Below are 17,313 nucleotides of genomic sequence, written 5' to 3' on the forward strand. Positions count from 1 at the left end.
TTGCCACCTTCACCCTTCACCCTGTGGCTCCCTGCTATCTCACAACACCAAATCCTATTGACCTTCTGTCCCCAGCCAACCCCCATGGGACCACTTTCAATGTACCCATCCTCACCCAGGCTGAAGCCTGTAGTGAAATATCTATCCTGCCCCCTGTTGCACTGACCACGTCCATTGGGGCATGGGGATAGGTGCATGCATGACTTTGGGGGACTAGGTCTGGGGCCGTAGACCCCAACTCACTCTCTTACTTCCTGGTTAGAGACAGAGAGCATCCAGAGCCATCACTCCACTGGTGACATCAGTCTCAAGGCTGGTCTCTGAAGCTACTTTACTCCTTTATAGCCCTGTAGCCAGAATGACCCTCTTAAAGACTGGAAGTCGGTGGAGCCCAGTCCCAGGAGATACATCTATAAAACACTCCCATAGCCAAGGCTCAGGGAACACTCAGGAAGAGGAGGTAGGAAGGTTCTAAGGGCCAGAGATCAGAGAGTTTGCTGTGAGATTGTGTTCCCTAGTAATTGTCAGAAACTACACCTTTAAAGTTTCGCCAGCATGGGTACTCAGATGTGAGTGGAACAAAGATAACAACAATATACATGCCAAAGAAGATGGGGTTGGGGGACAACATCCAAAAGGTCTCAACCCTATACAGAGAAACTATAGGAAACTAACGAATGCGGTGAGTGGGAGAAATGGTCTTCCCCAGGGATTAGTGCACCAAGGAGATATCCAACACCAAGTGGTCAACCCTGAAAACATATGTACAAGTAACATACAGAGTGAACAGGTTATACTTAGGAGTATACACCACACACACACACACACACACACACACACGTAAAAACAATGAGAAAAGAGGTCAGGAATTTGAAAGAGAGCAAGGAGGGGTATAGAGGAGGAGTTGGAGTGATAAAAGAGAAGTGAGAAATGAAGTTGGCTGTCGCTGTTGGGCTCTCAGGGTCCCTCGGCACACAGGGTCAAGGCCGCTGTGCTGTGGTCCTCATTCTGAGTTCTTATTTTCTACCCCCCACTTGTCTACTCACTGCAGCCACAATAGCCTTCTGTGGGCTGTGGCAGCTGAAATGCCTTCTGTTTGCTGCTCTACCTGCCAGCACTCCTGCTCCTCTGCTTCAAACGACCTCATCAGCCGCCCCATCCCTATTGCAGTTTTCTCCAGGGCACTTATTTCAAATATATACCAAATGCTCCTGCCTTTGCTCTCTGACTTCCCTACCAGAGTAAAAACACTGTGGGGGCAGGAGTGTTTCTTCTGCTTCCTGGGGTCCAGGTCTTGGTGCATCATTCACCATAGGTGCTCAGTAAGTACTCACTGAGAGAAATATTTCACAGCCTCTGTATCACTGAGTACATGACTCAGGGATTAAGAGTTTTTATGCCAGTTATCTGTAAGCCTTGAAACCTTACAGGAACAGCAAGGCTGGCTAATGGCGGCTGGCCTACAGTGGGGTCTGAAGTGTGAACAACGTTCCCCACTCACAGGGAAGAGCCACAGAGGAGGCTCCAGCCTCAGAGCACTGTGCCTGGGTAAAGGTGAAAGGGCTGAGAAGGATGTACAAAGACAGGCAACAGTCCATGTCACCCAGTGTTCATGGGACTCTCATCTAGGTCCCACAACCTGAGGCACTCACTATGCAAAGTGCCAGGTCTGGAATCCCATTTACCAGGATCCCTTTTCACTGTGACAATAGTATGACACCAGCCTTTCGCTTTTAGCCCCTCTTGTTTTCAGTATCTATTTCAAACGTTTCTCTGCTAGTTTTGACCACTCCCTCCAGCCTCCCCGGGAAAGCTTCACTTCCTACCGCACAGAGAACACAGAAATCATCAGACCAGAACAGCCTCTGCTTCCTGCCAACACACCTGTATCTCCCAGCCTGGGGCCCCTGATCTGCCTCTCACAGTCCTCAGAATTCAGCCAATCTCCCCAGCTGTCAAACGCCTGCCCTGGACTCCTGGGCAGCGCCTGTGGTCTCTTCTCATGCATGCTCACCTGCTCCACCAAGTACCCTCCACAAGGACCAGCTCCATCCTCCAGCACTGGGTGCTAATTCTCTCATAGGACCAAGGAAAGCCAAAGCCTCCGTACCCTCAGATGTCACCGGAATCTGCTTGCCTTGCCCCCACTAGCCCACATCTCCTCAATCCACACAAACTCAGCTTCAAGAGAAAGACTTACACTCTCACCACCCCCAAACTTCTCTTTTCAGGGCCACTTGTGACTTCACTAGTACGGCTGGTCAAACTGGCCTTCCTCTTATCTGTCCTTGAGGCAGCTTGTGACACAGTTAACCCCTGACTACTCAGACTTAACACATGCACTTTAAAATACTGAAGAGTTCCCTTGACACCACCCTGAGCTGGCATGGAAGACAGTGTACAACAATGTCCTCTCAATCCGGACACCCTCCCTGAGAGACCCACCTGCACACCTGCAGCCCTCAGACAGTCCAAAGTCAGCCCGTCCATAAAGGAACAGACATCCCTGCCCTGGGTTGCTTCCTCCAGAGTTACTTATAGGAGAGAGTTCATTCTCTTCTCTAGTCAGCTCAAAGCACCTCACATACATGTTCTGCCCATGTCACTCAAACCCCACCTCATTCTGTAGTCAGGTCATTTTGTTCTGCTTCTTTTACTAAAATACTTATTTTTATGTGCAGGAGTCTTTTGCCTGTGTGCATGTGTGTGCACCACAGGGACACAGTGCCTGCGGAGCCCAGAAGAGGGCGTCAGACCATTGTGAGCTGCCATGTGGGTGCTGAGAACTGAACCCAGCTCCTCTATAAGAGCAGCCAGTGCTCTTAGCTGCAGAGCCACCTCCCCAGCACAGCTGTTTCTTTTGTCTTTGATTTATGCTGACTTGGGAGGTAGAACAAATTTTCCTAGGCTGTAACCAAGCTGTGCTCCTAGTTTCTCCTTCAGAAGAAGGTAGAAGGCCCTTTGCAATATCTACTTGATTTGGTCCCATTCCCTAACACCCACCTCCTCCAGTTCTAAGCCATCCATGGGGGCAAAAAAGAAGGGGGCGGGCCCTGGCTGGTGACTACAAGTAAACCCAGTCCCACTACTGCCTGCTCCCAGGGACCTGGAGTCCCTGGTCCAATTCTCAGGTCTGCCTTATTTCCCATGCTGGGTCCCTGTGTTTGCCTTCTGCCAACTGCTATTCTTCCTCAGTGTAGCAATCTGCTTTGGGGCTTTCCAAGGACCTAGAGTCCTGGCCCTAACCCCCAAACCTCTGAAGCTGCCCTGGACTTATTCTAGCTAATCCCCACTGTGTCCTGTCCCAATCCACCCACCCTGCCCCCGAGGTCTCTGGCCTAGATTAAGAAGTGACAGCATAGGATGGTGTAATTTCTGGTCTACCCTGGCACATGGAAGTTCATCTGTTAGTCTGTATCTGCTTTTATTTAAACCCAAATGGCTTTAGGCCAGGTGTGCCTTTCCAAGATCCACAGAGATCTCACAACTCTGGTCTGTTAAACACACAGCCTTCCTGAGCTCTCGGGTACCTCGCTTGGTGTGGATACTGACTCATCTTACCTGTTCAGGTGGAGACATCACCGTCTCTTCAAGCCAGTGGGACTACAGATGCTTATGACACTGGACAACTTGCCTTGATCACATGGCCACACCCAGAAAGTCAAAACCCCAGATCTGATTGCCTCTTGTGCCAAGGCACCAAAGATACACAGCCCCAGCATTTGGGAGACCAAGGCAGGAAAACTGTTGCCAAGTCCCAGACCAGTCTGGGCTACATAGTAAGTTCAAGGGAAACCTGGGCTATGTAGTGACATTTTAATCGAAAAAATAAAAGAAAGTGATCCATATTTGAATCCCAGTTTATGCAACCCACACTCTTCCACTCTGCCAAGAGAAGGTAATGTGTGCTAACCAGGCTAAGGCTTACAGAGCTCCTTTGCAGCATCATGGAAAGAAAACCAGGATATAGAAAAACCTGGGGCCCAAAGAGAGTAAATGGCTATTTCAGACCATCTAGGAAAGAGGTTCTGAGCCCAGTCAGGGAGCTGACCAGTACATAGAGACAGCAGTGGGCCTTGAATTGGCTGGACAGAAGAAGTAACTTGATATGCATGCCGAGGGAGCTCTTGAAAAACCACCACATTGAATCAAGGTGGTGAGCAACACTACAGAAATTAAGTGTCTCCTTAAGAGTGGAGGTTTAAACAGAGTGACCAAAAAACACCACCAAGAGAAGAGCCTAGGGATGGAAAACTGATTTCCAGACAGCACCACATCAGCACCTCCAAGGCAGGCAGAGGGTGGGAGGAGTAAATCCAAATTAGGGAATCCCAGTGGAGACACAGCCTGCTCCAAGGACATGGTTGACAGACAGGCTGACAGACAGCTGCAAGGTGCCTGCTGGCAACTGAGGATTACCAGGCCTCAGGAGCCTTCACAAGGCCTCGGAACAGCAGCACAGCAGGTGCAGGGAGCCCAGGGAGGCTGAAGCTAATAGTGCAGACATCTCTTCCCATATATCGGCTTTCAGTGAACCCTGGGAGAAAAGGAACTCTGGGAAACACAGAGCCTTCAGGTCAACAGCAGAGTGTAGAAGGCTGAGGCCAGAGAGCAGGGGTGGGAGAGATTGGAGGGAGCTGTAGAAGGACCTTGCCACAGGAAGAAGACAGACAGTTGGTTCTTCACAGAGGTGGAGGTTTCTGGCTGGGCTGGGAGGAGAGCAGGTTGGCCTTGAGAGAAGAAAAGGCTATGGGGGAGATTCCAGAGGTGTTTTGAATTGGTGAGGAGGCTGCTGTTATGAGGGTTGCCCTCTGTGCTGTCACAGATGCAGAGGACCTACCAGCACGTCTGAGTGCGCTGCACGGGGCACAGCACCACAGGTGCACACTGCCTTTGCTAGAATGTCACAGCCAGCTGCCTGCAGATGCTAATATGCAAAATGTGCCCGGGACTAGAGTTCCTGTCAGGACTAATGAGTGTTTTCACTTTTATTTCTTGAAGTCTGCCATTCTACTTCCTCATAAGACAGGGCCTGCCAGAGGCCATACATAGGAATTCCTCTAGCACTGTTTTCTTAGCAAAGCAATACAGAAATGCTGGCAAGGTCCTGGGAGTGGTGGTGGCAGCAGGTGCCCCAGCCCTCAGGATTCCTTTCCTGTCCCATAGAATGATTCACCTCTTCTTGTCCCTGTCATGCTGTAGACTTCCCACTGCTACCCCTCCCACCCTGACCTAAGCTCTGTAGGGTCACCAGCTCCTGTCCAGGGAACCTTGGAAAAGCAACCGCCAGGACAGAGGAAACACTTAAGAGACTGTGTCTGGGGCTGGAGAGATGGCTCAGAGGTTAAGAGCACTGGCTGCTCTTCCAGAGGTCCTGAGTTCAATTCCTGCAACCACATGGTGGCTCACAACCATCTGTAATGAGGCCCTCTTCTGGCCTGCAGGCATACATGCAGACAGAACATTGTATATGCAATAAATAAATAAATAAATAAATAAATAAATAAAATCTTAGCGAGACAGAGACTGTGTCTGTCCCTGTGTCTCCTTCCTCTGGTTTCTTAAGTCTTTAAAACTACAGTTTGGAGCCAATGTCTGGCTGGTTCTCCCATCCCTCATCTTGATAATCTTGGCTTCTTCTTGTCAACATCTAATGGCAAGAACACAGGAGCTGAGTCAGAAGACTTGGGCTTGGGTCCTGCCCACTCCTACTTGCTGGGAGAATTTCTCATCACTTCTGAGTCCCAGCTTGCCATCAGGAGGAGTGGGAGGAAAAGCACCTGCCTCTCTCTCTGGGGCAGAGAAGCTAGTTTGATGTGACAAGTTATTAATAACCTGCATCGTTAGTCTGCTTCCTGGAATCTAATTAAGTCTCACCAACACCTGTCCTCAGTAGCTGGGAGGCACACCCCAAATAAACTGAGTGTAACTCAGCCAAGGTCTTTTTAGGCTAACCAATGCCAGATCCCAGGCTAGACAAAATCAGACACAGGTCCTGCCCCAGGCACTTGGCTGGCTGAGGGGACAGAGTAGGTTTGTTCACACAGCAGGGGGAATCTGCAGAAGACTGTTGCCCACATTGCTGAAAACAGAGGCTCCAGGTACTTATGGGAATCTGGGTCCTCCTGCTGACCCCTCAGACTAAAGAGGAAGGTAGGTAGATGTGGCTCTCTGAGAAACCAAGATGACTCAGTGTCCTGAAGCAGAAACCTCAGAGTCCCACGCTTGGCCCAGCAGTGGAACTCAGGGGTTGTTGACACACGGTGCTCCCCCTCACCATCTGGAGGATGTGGAAAGTTGCCGTGACTCACAGGGTGTCATGGGGGACAAAATGAAGACAAGTGACATGAGTGATGAGCAAATGGGTTGAAAGGGACAGCTTCACTCATGTTCAGGAGGCTCTTTTTTTCCTTCAAGATCCCCCTCAGTAAAGCTGAGATTATAACTACATAAGGCTTATTTCTCCCACTAATCTAAAGAGACTGACTCAAAGGCCTTGCCCTCTCCTACCCCTGCAAGTCACCCCTGAGACACCCCAGACACCAAGGTTCCTACTCCTGGTGGCTGGGCCCCTGTGTCATCCACCCACATCCAAGGGGTTCTCCTCTGGTGTTGGGCATGCTTCTCCCATACCACAGGCCTCAGCCCGGGACTCTGAGAAAGTCACTCCTCTCTATCACAGTCCCTTTCTACAAGCCAGTCCTACAAGAGACCCAGGGAGACCAAAGTCCAGGACCTGGGGCTGACTGGCCCATCTTCTGAACTCACCACATGAACAAAACCTCGACATTTCTGACCTTCATCTTCCATTCATCTTTCCTGCTTTAATTTTTGCCTTTTTTATTCACACCAGTTGTCCAAGGTAGCAGGTTTGCACTCAAACCCTCAGTTGTATTGACACTCCTGGCTTTGGGCTGTGTGATGCAAGTCAGACTGTGGCAACGGGATTGGAGAAGTCTTATTAACCAAACTTTTGTTGTCTAAAATTATCTTGAAAATACCCAGAAAGTTCTATTCTCAGAAATCTTTAGCCAATTTCTTTGCATTTTAAGCCTTCCCTAACACTTCAAAATGCATATATTCCTGGAAAAAGGAACCATCCTCTTTGGCCCTAATCCAATTTTCACACAGCACCTATGCCCAATATTTACTACAATAAGCTCTTGGCTGGATGCAGGAGAGTTGGGGAGAAGGGAGCCTCTCCTCATCTCACCGACCTGGCCCGTGCCTGTCGCGGCAAAAGATACTGAGTTCTCACGAAAGTAAATCTGAAATAGCCAAATATGGAAAGTCAGCAGGAGAGGAGAGACCGAGGAAGAAGCCGACCAGGGTGGCCACACCACAAGAGTCCTCACTCACCAAGAGTCAGACCATACAGCTGGGTGGCAAGGGGGGGGGGGGTGTCAAGCAGTGGTGTGGAAACTGTCTCCGCCCACCTTGCTGGGTGCTCACCTCCTGGCGCCTGGGTCTTCTGAAGTCTGGAACTCAGCTTCTGGAAAGTCGGGTGCTGTCTCCAAACAAGCTCGCTCGCTATAGCACCGGTGCAGCTTTGCCTCTCTGGCATTAAGCTCATGTTAACGGGGTCCGCTCGCAAAGTGTTTCATAGGTGTCCCCAGTCGCCTCAGTCTGCCCGCCTACCACACACGCCTCCGGTCCGCCGTCCTGAGCCGCTTTCGGTTTCAGAGTAGTTGAGACTGTCCGCTCAGCAGGCTTTCGCCACCAGCGGGTTTCAAAGGGCACCACGGGCGCCCTACCGTGGCCGGCCAGCACCTGGCTGCTTAGCCTCAGCCGCAGGCGCCGTCAAGCCCCAGCGTCAGGCTCGGGGAGGGGCGGGGCTGGCATGGGGGCGCGGTCAGGGCGTGCAAGGGGCGGGGCGCGAGGCCCGGGGGCGGCCCGGAACTCTAGCAGGCTGGTAAAGAAGCCCGGTGCAGATTGAAAGTCACCCACACCCTTAAGCCTAGCCTTGTCTTTCTAAGACCATCAGTACCTCATGTGTCTTAGAACTGCATGTATTTCACTCTCCAATCAGTCTTTCTCCTGCCCCCCCCCACACCTGTCCGTTCTGGAGCAGACCCATCAAGGTCATAGGTCTGGCTCAAATCACATCTTCCAGGAGCTTCCTGCAGAGCAATACAAACCCACCACCAGCAACATGAGCAGTCCTAGCATTCATCTGTCAAAAGCTCCCCAGACAGCTCTTCTGGCCTTCAGAGCCGACTGGTGCCTGAATTCTAGATGTGACCCAAGTGATCTACCCAAGGACAGAACTTGAATCCTGGCCTCCCAACTCCGAAACACAGGGCTGTTAGAACGTAATCACTCTACACAGTGACAATAATCTCAGCCTATATGAATGAAACAGGCTAGCATCCCAGTTAATAGAACACATCCCCAGAGGTCTACTGACTCCTATGCTATCTCCCTCAGAGATCACACTATATTCCAGGCCTTTTAGCTATAGAACCCATCTTCATAGTCTCAAGTACTTCATTCATAAAGAGGTTTCTTTGTAGTCACACCTTAAGTTTTATTGTATATGTGGAATGGGAATGATTGTCACATGCAAACTGTTATCCAAATTCTATTGTGTTTAAACTGCCTGGCAAGATTCCCTGAGATTTGATCCAGGTTGTATGTCACCTCTTCGAAAATGGCTCCTTTGCCTGCCCTGACACCTGCAGAGACACCTTCACTTGTTTCAAAACAAAGCAAAACAAAACATGAAAATTTTTGAAGGTATATGGGAAGCACAAAGTATAAATACACATAGATAAGAAACAAAGCTGGATGTGGTGGTTTAAGCCTGTAAACAGTATTCAGGAAGCAGAGGGACAAAGATTAGTTCAAGTCAGCCTCAGATATATAGCAAGTGTGAATCAGCCTGGGCTGCAAGAGATTGTCTCAACAAAGCAAACAAACAAAACAAAAAGCCAGGTGCCTTTAATCCTGCCACTGGGGAAACAGGAAGTTTCCTGTGCTTTCAAGGCCAGCTGACCTACACAGCAAGCCCCAGGATAGCCAGTACTACATAAAGAGCCCCTGTTAAATGTGCACGTGTAGCTGAAAACTACATGTACTGAGGCTAAGTGTGCACAGAATGTCCAGCACTTGACCCATATTAACCCACTGTCTTGGTTGGTGTTCTATTGAGACACCCTGACCAAAGCAACTCTTAGAAAAGACACATTTCATTGGGGCTTGGTTACAGTTACAGAGGTTCATTCCAAGTCACCATGGTGGGAAGCATGTGGGCAGACATGTGCTGGAGACATAGCTCAGAGTTCTGCATCTGGATCTGCAGGCAGCAGGAAGAGCAAGCCACTGGGCCTGGCTTGGGCTCTTGAAACCTCAGAGCCCATTCCCAGTGACACACTTACTCCACACCTACTCCAACAAGGCCATACCTCCTAATCCCTTTCTTTCTTTTTTTTAATGATGTATTTTTTTGTTTAAATTTGAAACAAGGTTGTTTTACATGTGAATCCCAGTTCCCTCACCCTCCCATCCTCCCCTATCACCCCCACCAAACCCTAGCCCATCCCCTTTCTGCTCCCCAGGGAGGGTGAGGCCTTCCATGGGGGATCTTCAAAGTCTGTCATAGCATTTGGAGCAGGGCCTAGACCCTCCCCCATGTGTCTAGGCTGAGGGAGTATCCCTCTATGTGGGATGGGCTCCCAAAGTCCATTCCCATACTAGGGATAAATACTGATCCATTACCCGAGGCCCCAATCCTTTTCAAGCAGTGTCACTCCCTGATAACTACACATTTGAATAAATGAGCCTGTGGGGACCGTTCTTATTAAAAAACACATCCCAACTTAGTCACCATAATTTTGCAGATATGAAAATTCATCTGTTGGGCAATTTTCTCCAAACCACAATACATTGAGAGGTGGAAGATGGACCTAGGAAGTCAGGTTTGGGCCACTTAGCCACCATGGTACCCTGCCTTCAAAGCAGTGGTGAGTGGGAATTCAAGCAAAACAGCCTTAAGACAGAGGCAAATTTGAGCAATTTTATTATTTTAAAATATTACGTATTAATTTCCATGTCATATTTAACAGTCAATTAATTTACTAGTCCTTAAACTAGATTCACCTACAAAGAGAAGGGTTGAAAACTGTACACAAACTCTGTACTCTTGCCTACAACCAGTGGTTTAATTTACTGGAATTGACTAGCCTGGGCTGCCAACTTGAGGGCAGGCTGATGAAGAGAAGAGGCTGCCACCTGCTGGTCAAAAACATTATTTTCCCCATTCTACACCTCAAGATTGGTGAGGTTGTTCGTGGAGAACAAAAAGCATACTTCCAATCACCTAGCCATAGATGTGATCAGGCAAGGAGAAAACATTTTTTCCTTGGGCTTGAAACTGCACCTTTAACTGCCATTATGTGTGGCACATGGTAAGTGTGGTACAGCAGCAACACAATGGAAAGCTTTCCCAGTGGGAAGCAAGCCTGATTGTGGTGCCTGTAAAATACTCACTGGCTTACCAAGTGTGCTGCACTCACCTGTGGGCTTTCTTCCTGACCAGTGACAGGTGATCCTTTCTATTCCATCAAATAACCACCCTCAGCTCTGGCTGTTGGTAGGTTGACATCTTCCAAACGACAGGCAGCAGGCAGATCTTCTCCCCAAACTGATATTGGAGCTGGAGAGATGACTCAGTGGTTAAGGGCAATGGCTGTTCTTCCAGAGGACCCAGGTTCAAGTCCCATGGCAGCTCACACCTGTCGGTATCTCCAGTTGCTCCCTAGTGGCTGCTGCCCACACTGCATTCACCAGTGCAGATACAAGCAGGCAGACATACAAGAATTCCTGCCTAAGAAGTCACATCAGGAAAACCCACCCCTTATCAGTCACCTCTAATTTGTTACTGACAACTTGCAAATACCTCAGTGCAACTACCATCTCTCTTCATTGTTTCCTAATTAAGTGTTCAAGGATAAAAGAGATGCTGAGGAAAGAGGGGAGGGACAAAAGACACCACGTGACATGAAATTAGAAAGGGGGGTTTAGATGCAAGAGAGGGCAGGGGGCTGAAGATGAGAAAGTTGGCTTGAAAATTCCATGACATCTAATACTTTGTGTGATAAATTAAAAAACACAAGTAAAAGATCACCAGGAGCCATGGTCTTTCACTAAGGTGCTGATAAAGATGAAAGTTAGGGTGAGCTGTGTGAGTGATGGCTGGTCTTCACTGTCAATTTAACCACATCTGGAATCAACCAAACCCAAGCAGTTTGGGCATACCTGTGACAGATTTTCTTGATTGGGAAGAGTCATCTCAATATGGACCACACCTTTTGATGGGAAGCCACCTAAAAATGACATAGGAGAAGCTTTCTTTTGCCCTTTCCTGCTTGACCCCCACTCTTTGTGGCAAGTTCAGCTATCCTGTCGCTGAGGCATTTCTTGAGTGGTATTAGAACCCACTTCTTTTTGTTTGATTTTCAAGACAGGGTTTTTCTGTGAAGCCCTGGAACTATCCTGGAACTAGTTCTGTAGACCAGGCTGGGTTTGACCTCACAGAGATCTACCTGCCTCTGCCTCCCAAGTGCTGGGATGAAAAGTGTGCATCACCACTGCCCTGCTAGAACCTACTTCTTTAGGGTTCCAACACAGAGTGAAGACTGGCAGCTCTCTCAGAGATCCCCTGGACTCCAGTACCAGGTCAGGGCTGTGGAGACATCCTGTGTTGTGACGCAGATCCTTAGACTTTCTTCAGCAGCCATGGTTGGGCTACTCAAACCCTGCCTTGTAAGCCACTCTAATAACCCTGTATCTATATGGAAATGTGTGTTTGTACTCCTGCAGGTTAGTGGCTGTCAAACAGACTCCTACGCTTGATTATGGTCCTTTCTGCACTGGTGACTAGCACCTTACAGACAAGGTGATCTGTAAATGTCTAAGTTAAGAAATCTAACACATTCTGGTTTCTTGTTCATGTGTTTCCTGTTTCCTGCAGTCAGAATGTGGCTGTCATTTATTTTGGGAGTACACAGAGAAGGAAAAATCTTCAGTCCTAAACTACCTTCTTTCTGAGGGCCCTGGTGTCCCTATGTTAGCCAGGGATAAGAATATTTAAGGGACAGGAGAGAACATTAATATAGCATACTGTGGGTGCCCATAAAGATGGCTGCACTCCATCTTGGCACAAGGACAGAGTTCAAAGTTGTCAGTAAGTCACAAGACCTAATGGTCAAAGGTGTGGCTACAGAAGGATGTTTCAGCCATCTTAGTCTAAATAACAACAGACCTGAATCTGAGGTGTGGCTACTCCTGACCTCAAGGCTAGTGAAGGAGAAGTTAGAGCTAAGGTGTGGTTACTGAACCCTTAGAATGAGTAAGGAAGAAAAGTCTGTTCTGTATACATGATACTGTGTCCCCCATGTTGGTTATTGTATATAAGACTGGTGAAAAATAAACTCATGGCATTTTAGTATTGACTGATCTGCCCTCCTGACCTTTATTCAGTTTCCCTCTCTTTATTATTTACAGCTAGCCTTTCCCTCATCCACACTCTCTCACTCAGGTACGGACTTGAGGCTGTTCGGCTGGCTCCGATTGCAGCCCTGCAAAGACTGCTTCTGACAAATGGCGCCCAACGTGGGACTGAGTGGGGGGGGCATAAGTGATGGACACTGCAGAAGAAGACACCATAGGGGTGAAGTGAGCACTCGAAAAAAGAAGTGAAGTGCTGTGAGTGAACGTCAGGAGTAAAACTGTATATAATTGTAGATGTGAAGCAGAAATATCAGACAGATGCTAAAGAAGTGAGTTAGTTAACCTTGAGGGTAAATATGTATATAACTAGAGATACAAGACAGGGAAATATTAGTCAGATGGTTGTATATTTACTTGGGTATATTTTAATAGCTGGGATAGCTGGAGTAAAGTGGGAGCAAGTACAGAAATGTTCAGAATTTGAAAGTTTTATAAGGATCCTTCCCCCTTTCAGAAGCTGCCACCGCAGCTGTCTCAGTGCTGCACCAGGGATTGGGGAAGCAAAGGTGCGGTCCGGCATATGCACTAGGTCAGCAGGATCTGGGGATGCCAAGAACTCAGAGTTGCTACAATGAGCCCAGAGAGCAAAGGTAGGACGGGACCTAGAAGCCTGCAGCTTTAAGAGCTGCTGCTGTGGCTAATGCTCAACCAAGTGTATGGAAAAACTAATGCATCCTGTCAGAAACTGTTCTAAGATCTCATAGAAAAAAGAAAAAAAAGTGACATAGATGAATTTATTGGGATTTGTTTAAATTTAAGATATTCATAATTCAACAGTTATAGCTATCACAGCTGCATTACAAGAGATTTCAATTAAGGATGTTCTATTTCAACAAATTAATCTTGGCTTAAAGAAAAGGAGAGCTGAAAGATATATGTATGTTCTGTATGTATGGTGTGGACACACAAGTTTTTCTGAAGTGTGATTATGAATGTGTGAATCCCAACAATAGGTAAAACTTGAATTGCTTGGGATATAGTAAAAAAAAAAAAAAAAAAAAAAAAAGACATCAGGTCACTGTCTTAATTGGAAGGATTGGCAATCTGGGCCTCCCACAGCTGGCCTTCAGAGCAGGTAGGCAGGAAATGGTCAAAACCAGCATGGCTTGAGAGCCAGAGGAATCTGTATGGATGGTTCAAAAGAATTTAGCAGAGGAGAGGATAGAGAAATCTTTGTAAATTTTGATGGTTAAAAAAAAAATTGAGAGAATAGAGGTTAATATAAGACTTGAGAAAAGCTATTGAGAAAAAGCCTCAGAGAACTGCATCCCTGTTAGGCCCCACCTAGAAAGGTATCAATGAAGATGCAAATGAGACCATGTCAGCTAATGAAGGCTTTACAGGTGAGATTAGAAAAAGTCTGCGAAAGTATTTGGGACATATGTTACATCCTAAAGAAATTAGGTCTCAAAATTAGAAATTAGAAAAGATAGCTTACGATCATTGAATGTTTTTCATACGTTATTGGGAAATATCCGATGGTTATGTACTTTTTTTAAAAGCACCTACTGGTGATTTGAAACCTTTAAGTGATATCCTGAAAGGAGATAGTGATCCCAATTCACCTAGACAGCTGACTGAAGAGAATAAACAAGTTCTCTTACAATTGGAGAATGCAATACAGTATCAGCAGGTATGTTATATTGACTATGCAAAACCATGAAGGCATATATGCTTCCCACAAAGCATAGCCTGACTTCTATCTTATGGCAAGGGGGACTATTGTTATGGTTGCATTTACCTGTTTCCCCAGCCAAAGTGTTAAATCCTTATTTTGAAGCAGTAGCTTGTATGGTACAAAAATGCCGAATGGAGTCTAGGAGATATTTTGGCAGGGAACCAAGTGTAATACACGGTCCTTAAACCAAACAGCAAGTTGATTGGTTATTTCAAAACAGTGATTCATGGGCAATTACTTTTGCTCAGTTTTTGGGAAAAATTGATAATCAGTTTCCAGCTCATAGACTGTTGCAATTTATGTTAATGCATCCTTTTGTATTCCCTAAACTTATAAGGAGTAATCCTGTAAAAAATGCTATGTTAGTTTTTACTGATGGCTCTTCTAATGGAAAAGCAGCTTATGTTATTGATGGAAAAGAATATGTAGTACAGACAGATCCAGCTTCAGCTCAGATAGTTGAGTTATGAGCTATTGCAATAGTTTTTTCAGCTTCTAATGAATGATTCATTGAACTTATATACTGATAGTCATTCTTCAGAGCTCTTCAAGTTTATAACCGTTCCATACACTGAAACTAGTAATAATCAGGTTAAAATTCTGTTTGAGCAAATTCAAAGTGCCATTCACCAAAGAAAGGCACCGTGCTTGTAGGTCATATAAGAGCTCATTCAAACCTTCTCAGCCCACTGGCTGATGGTAATAAGTCAGCTGATAGATTGACAAGAATGGTTGCTTTATCTCAGGTAGAATTAGCTCAGCAGTCACACACCTTTCATCATCAAAATAGTAATAGTCTAAGAAAACAGTTTGGTTTAACTAGAGAGACGGCTCTGCAAAAATTGTCAATGTGATGTGTGCCCACAATATTTACCTGTAACTAATGTTGGAGTAAATCCTTGAGGCCTGCTTCCTAATCATTTATGGCAAATGGATGTTACTCATATTGCAGAATTACATATTTTAATCTGCCAAATGTGCACGTGGCAGTTGATACATACTCAGGCTTCTTAATGGCCACTGCACAAACTGGAGAAGCCACTAAGCATGTGATAAGTCACTGTTTAAGATGTTTTGCTAACATGGGAGTTCCAAAAATTATAAAGATGGACAAAAAAAAAAAAAAAAAAAAAAGCATTTCAGCAATTTTGTGCTCAATGGAAAATTGAACACAGAACTGGCATTCCTTATAATCCACAAGGGCAAGGAATTGTGGAGTGTGCTCATAGCTCCTTGAAAACACAACTTCTAAAAATAAGGAGAGGGGAGTTGTGCCCCCAGTCTCCACACCAGTCTCCACATGATTCATTAAATCATTCACTCTTCATTTTAAATTTCTTAAATGTGAATGTCCATGAGCAATCTGCCTCGGGCGGAGTCTGGCATGATGGAACTCGAGAGACATTTGCTCAAGTCAAATAGAGAGATCCATGCACTGAGCAATTGGAAAGACCTGGTCCTGTCCTAATATGGGGTCGAGGGCATGTTTGTGTTTCTAAGAAAATGAGGCTCGGCTGCCAGACTGGTGAGATTCGTGGAACAGAGAAAAACTGGACCTGAGACCACCATGGAAACCTGTCCAAGCCAGTTCAAGTGAGACTTGCTTAACTGACTTTACAGTCCGAGAAAGAAAGAAAACAATTGGTTTGAGATTTTCAGAAGGAAAGGAGATTAGAGACTTTCAGTTAGGTTCAAGACTTCCAGTTTCCCAACAAGTCTGCTGCACTGATCAGTTCGTTACACTACATCTTGGGACAACTGAAAGCTATTGTGAATGTGGTGTTGGGCAAAAGTCCATCTTCAATAATGGACAAAAGTTTTGCAGTTAATACTTTAGTACTCAAGGGCTGTGGTATCTCAAACTTATCTTTGAGTGCATTGGACTTCAGAGAGGTAAAAAGAAAGGGTTTAGAATTGTGGAGTTATTTGTACTTCATTTACCATGAGAAGATTTTATTGAAATTATGAGAATTGTAATTTAATCAATTATGTGTCAATTGTTAATGGACATACTGGAATCATCAATGTTTACAACCTTTGCTATACTAGATATGCTATGAAGGAAAAAGTCAGCTCATTCTGTAAGAGTCAGACATGATTATGAATCATTAGATACAATACAATTGAATAGGAAGATTTAAATTTTGATATAGCAAAAGCCACTCAAGACCATTTTTTAAAGGCCATTTTATCTTGATTCATCTACTCCTTTTGCAGATGCTGTGGCCACAAAAGCATATGCATTATCAAGCTTGCTTGTGAACTCTTGATGAAAAGTTGGCTCAGGTGTGTTGGCATCAAGCTATGCACTATCCCCTAATGTTCTTTATTACAGAGGCTGGTAGTCAGAGATGGATAAAGTCTTTTTGCCTCCAAGCTACCTAAGCCAGGACACACATGACGGAATGTGTGCTTCTCATGACTGGTAAGGCTGTAAGGTTGAAGAAGACTACCTAAGTAAGACAAACACAGTCATCTGTCCTGTAGCAGAAGCACAGGTACTTTTTTAATTATATTAAGAAGGGGGAATTTGTGGGTGCCCATAAAGATGGCTGCACTCCATCTTAGCACAAGGACAGAGTTCAAAGCTGTTAGCAAGTCACAAGACCTAATGGTCAAAGGTGTGGCTACAGAAAGATGTTTCAGCCGTCTTAGTCTAAATAACTTCAGACCTCAAGGCTAGGGAAGGAGGAGTTGAATCTGAGGTATGGGTACTCCTTGACCTCTAGGCTAGGGAACAAGAAATTGGAGCTAAGGTGTGGTTACTGAACTCTTAGAATAAGTGAGGAAGAAAAGACTATTTGTTCCATTTACATGATACTGTGTTCCCCTTTTTGGTTATGGTATATAAGACTGGTAAGAAATAAATTGGTGGCATTTCAGTATTGACTGATCTGCCCTCCTGACTTTTATTCTGTCTCTCTCTCTTTTTTTATTATCTATAGCTAGTCTTTCCCTCATCCACACTCCCCCCACTCAGGTACAGACTTGGGGCCGCTTGGCTGGCTCTGACTGCAGCCCTGCAAAGACCGCTCCCGACAGCATACCTACCTAATCATTGAATTTTGTACTTTTAGCCAAAGAAATTCATAATTTTAGAAATAATGACTGTCATTCTTGGCTTA

General features: G+C 46.0%; 1 protein-coding gene across 2 annotated transcripts in view; it reads right to left on the bottom strand.

Moving 5' to 3' along the window:
* Traf5 (TNF receptor associated factor 5) overlaps positions 1–7,772 on the bottom strand; it is a 36,728-nt gene extending 28,956 nt beyond the window's left edge. For both annotated transcript variants that reach the window (XM_051186655.1, XM_051186656.1), the window contains exon 1: positions 7,453–7,772. The gene's annotated coding sequence lies outside the window, so the exon portion shown is untranslated. The remainder of the gene's footprint in view (positions 1–7,452) is intronic.
* Positions 7,773–17,313: the final 9,541 nt, after the last annotated feature.

The sequence above is a fragment of the Phodopus roborovskii genome, unplaced genomic scaffold (genome assembly GCF_943737965.1).
Source record: "Phodopus roborovskii unplaced genomic scaffold, PHOROB, whole genome shotgun sequence".
Taxonomy (NCBI): Eukaryota; Metazoa; Chordata; class Mammalia; order Rodentia; family Cricetidae; genus Phodopus; species Phodopus roborovskii.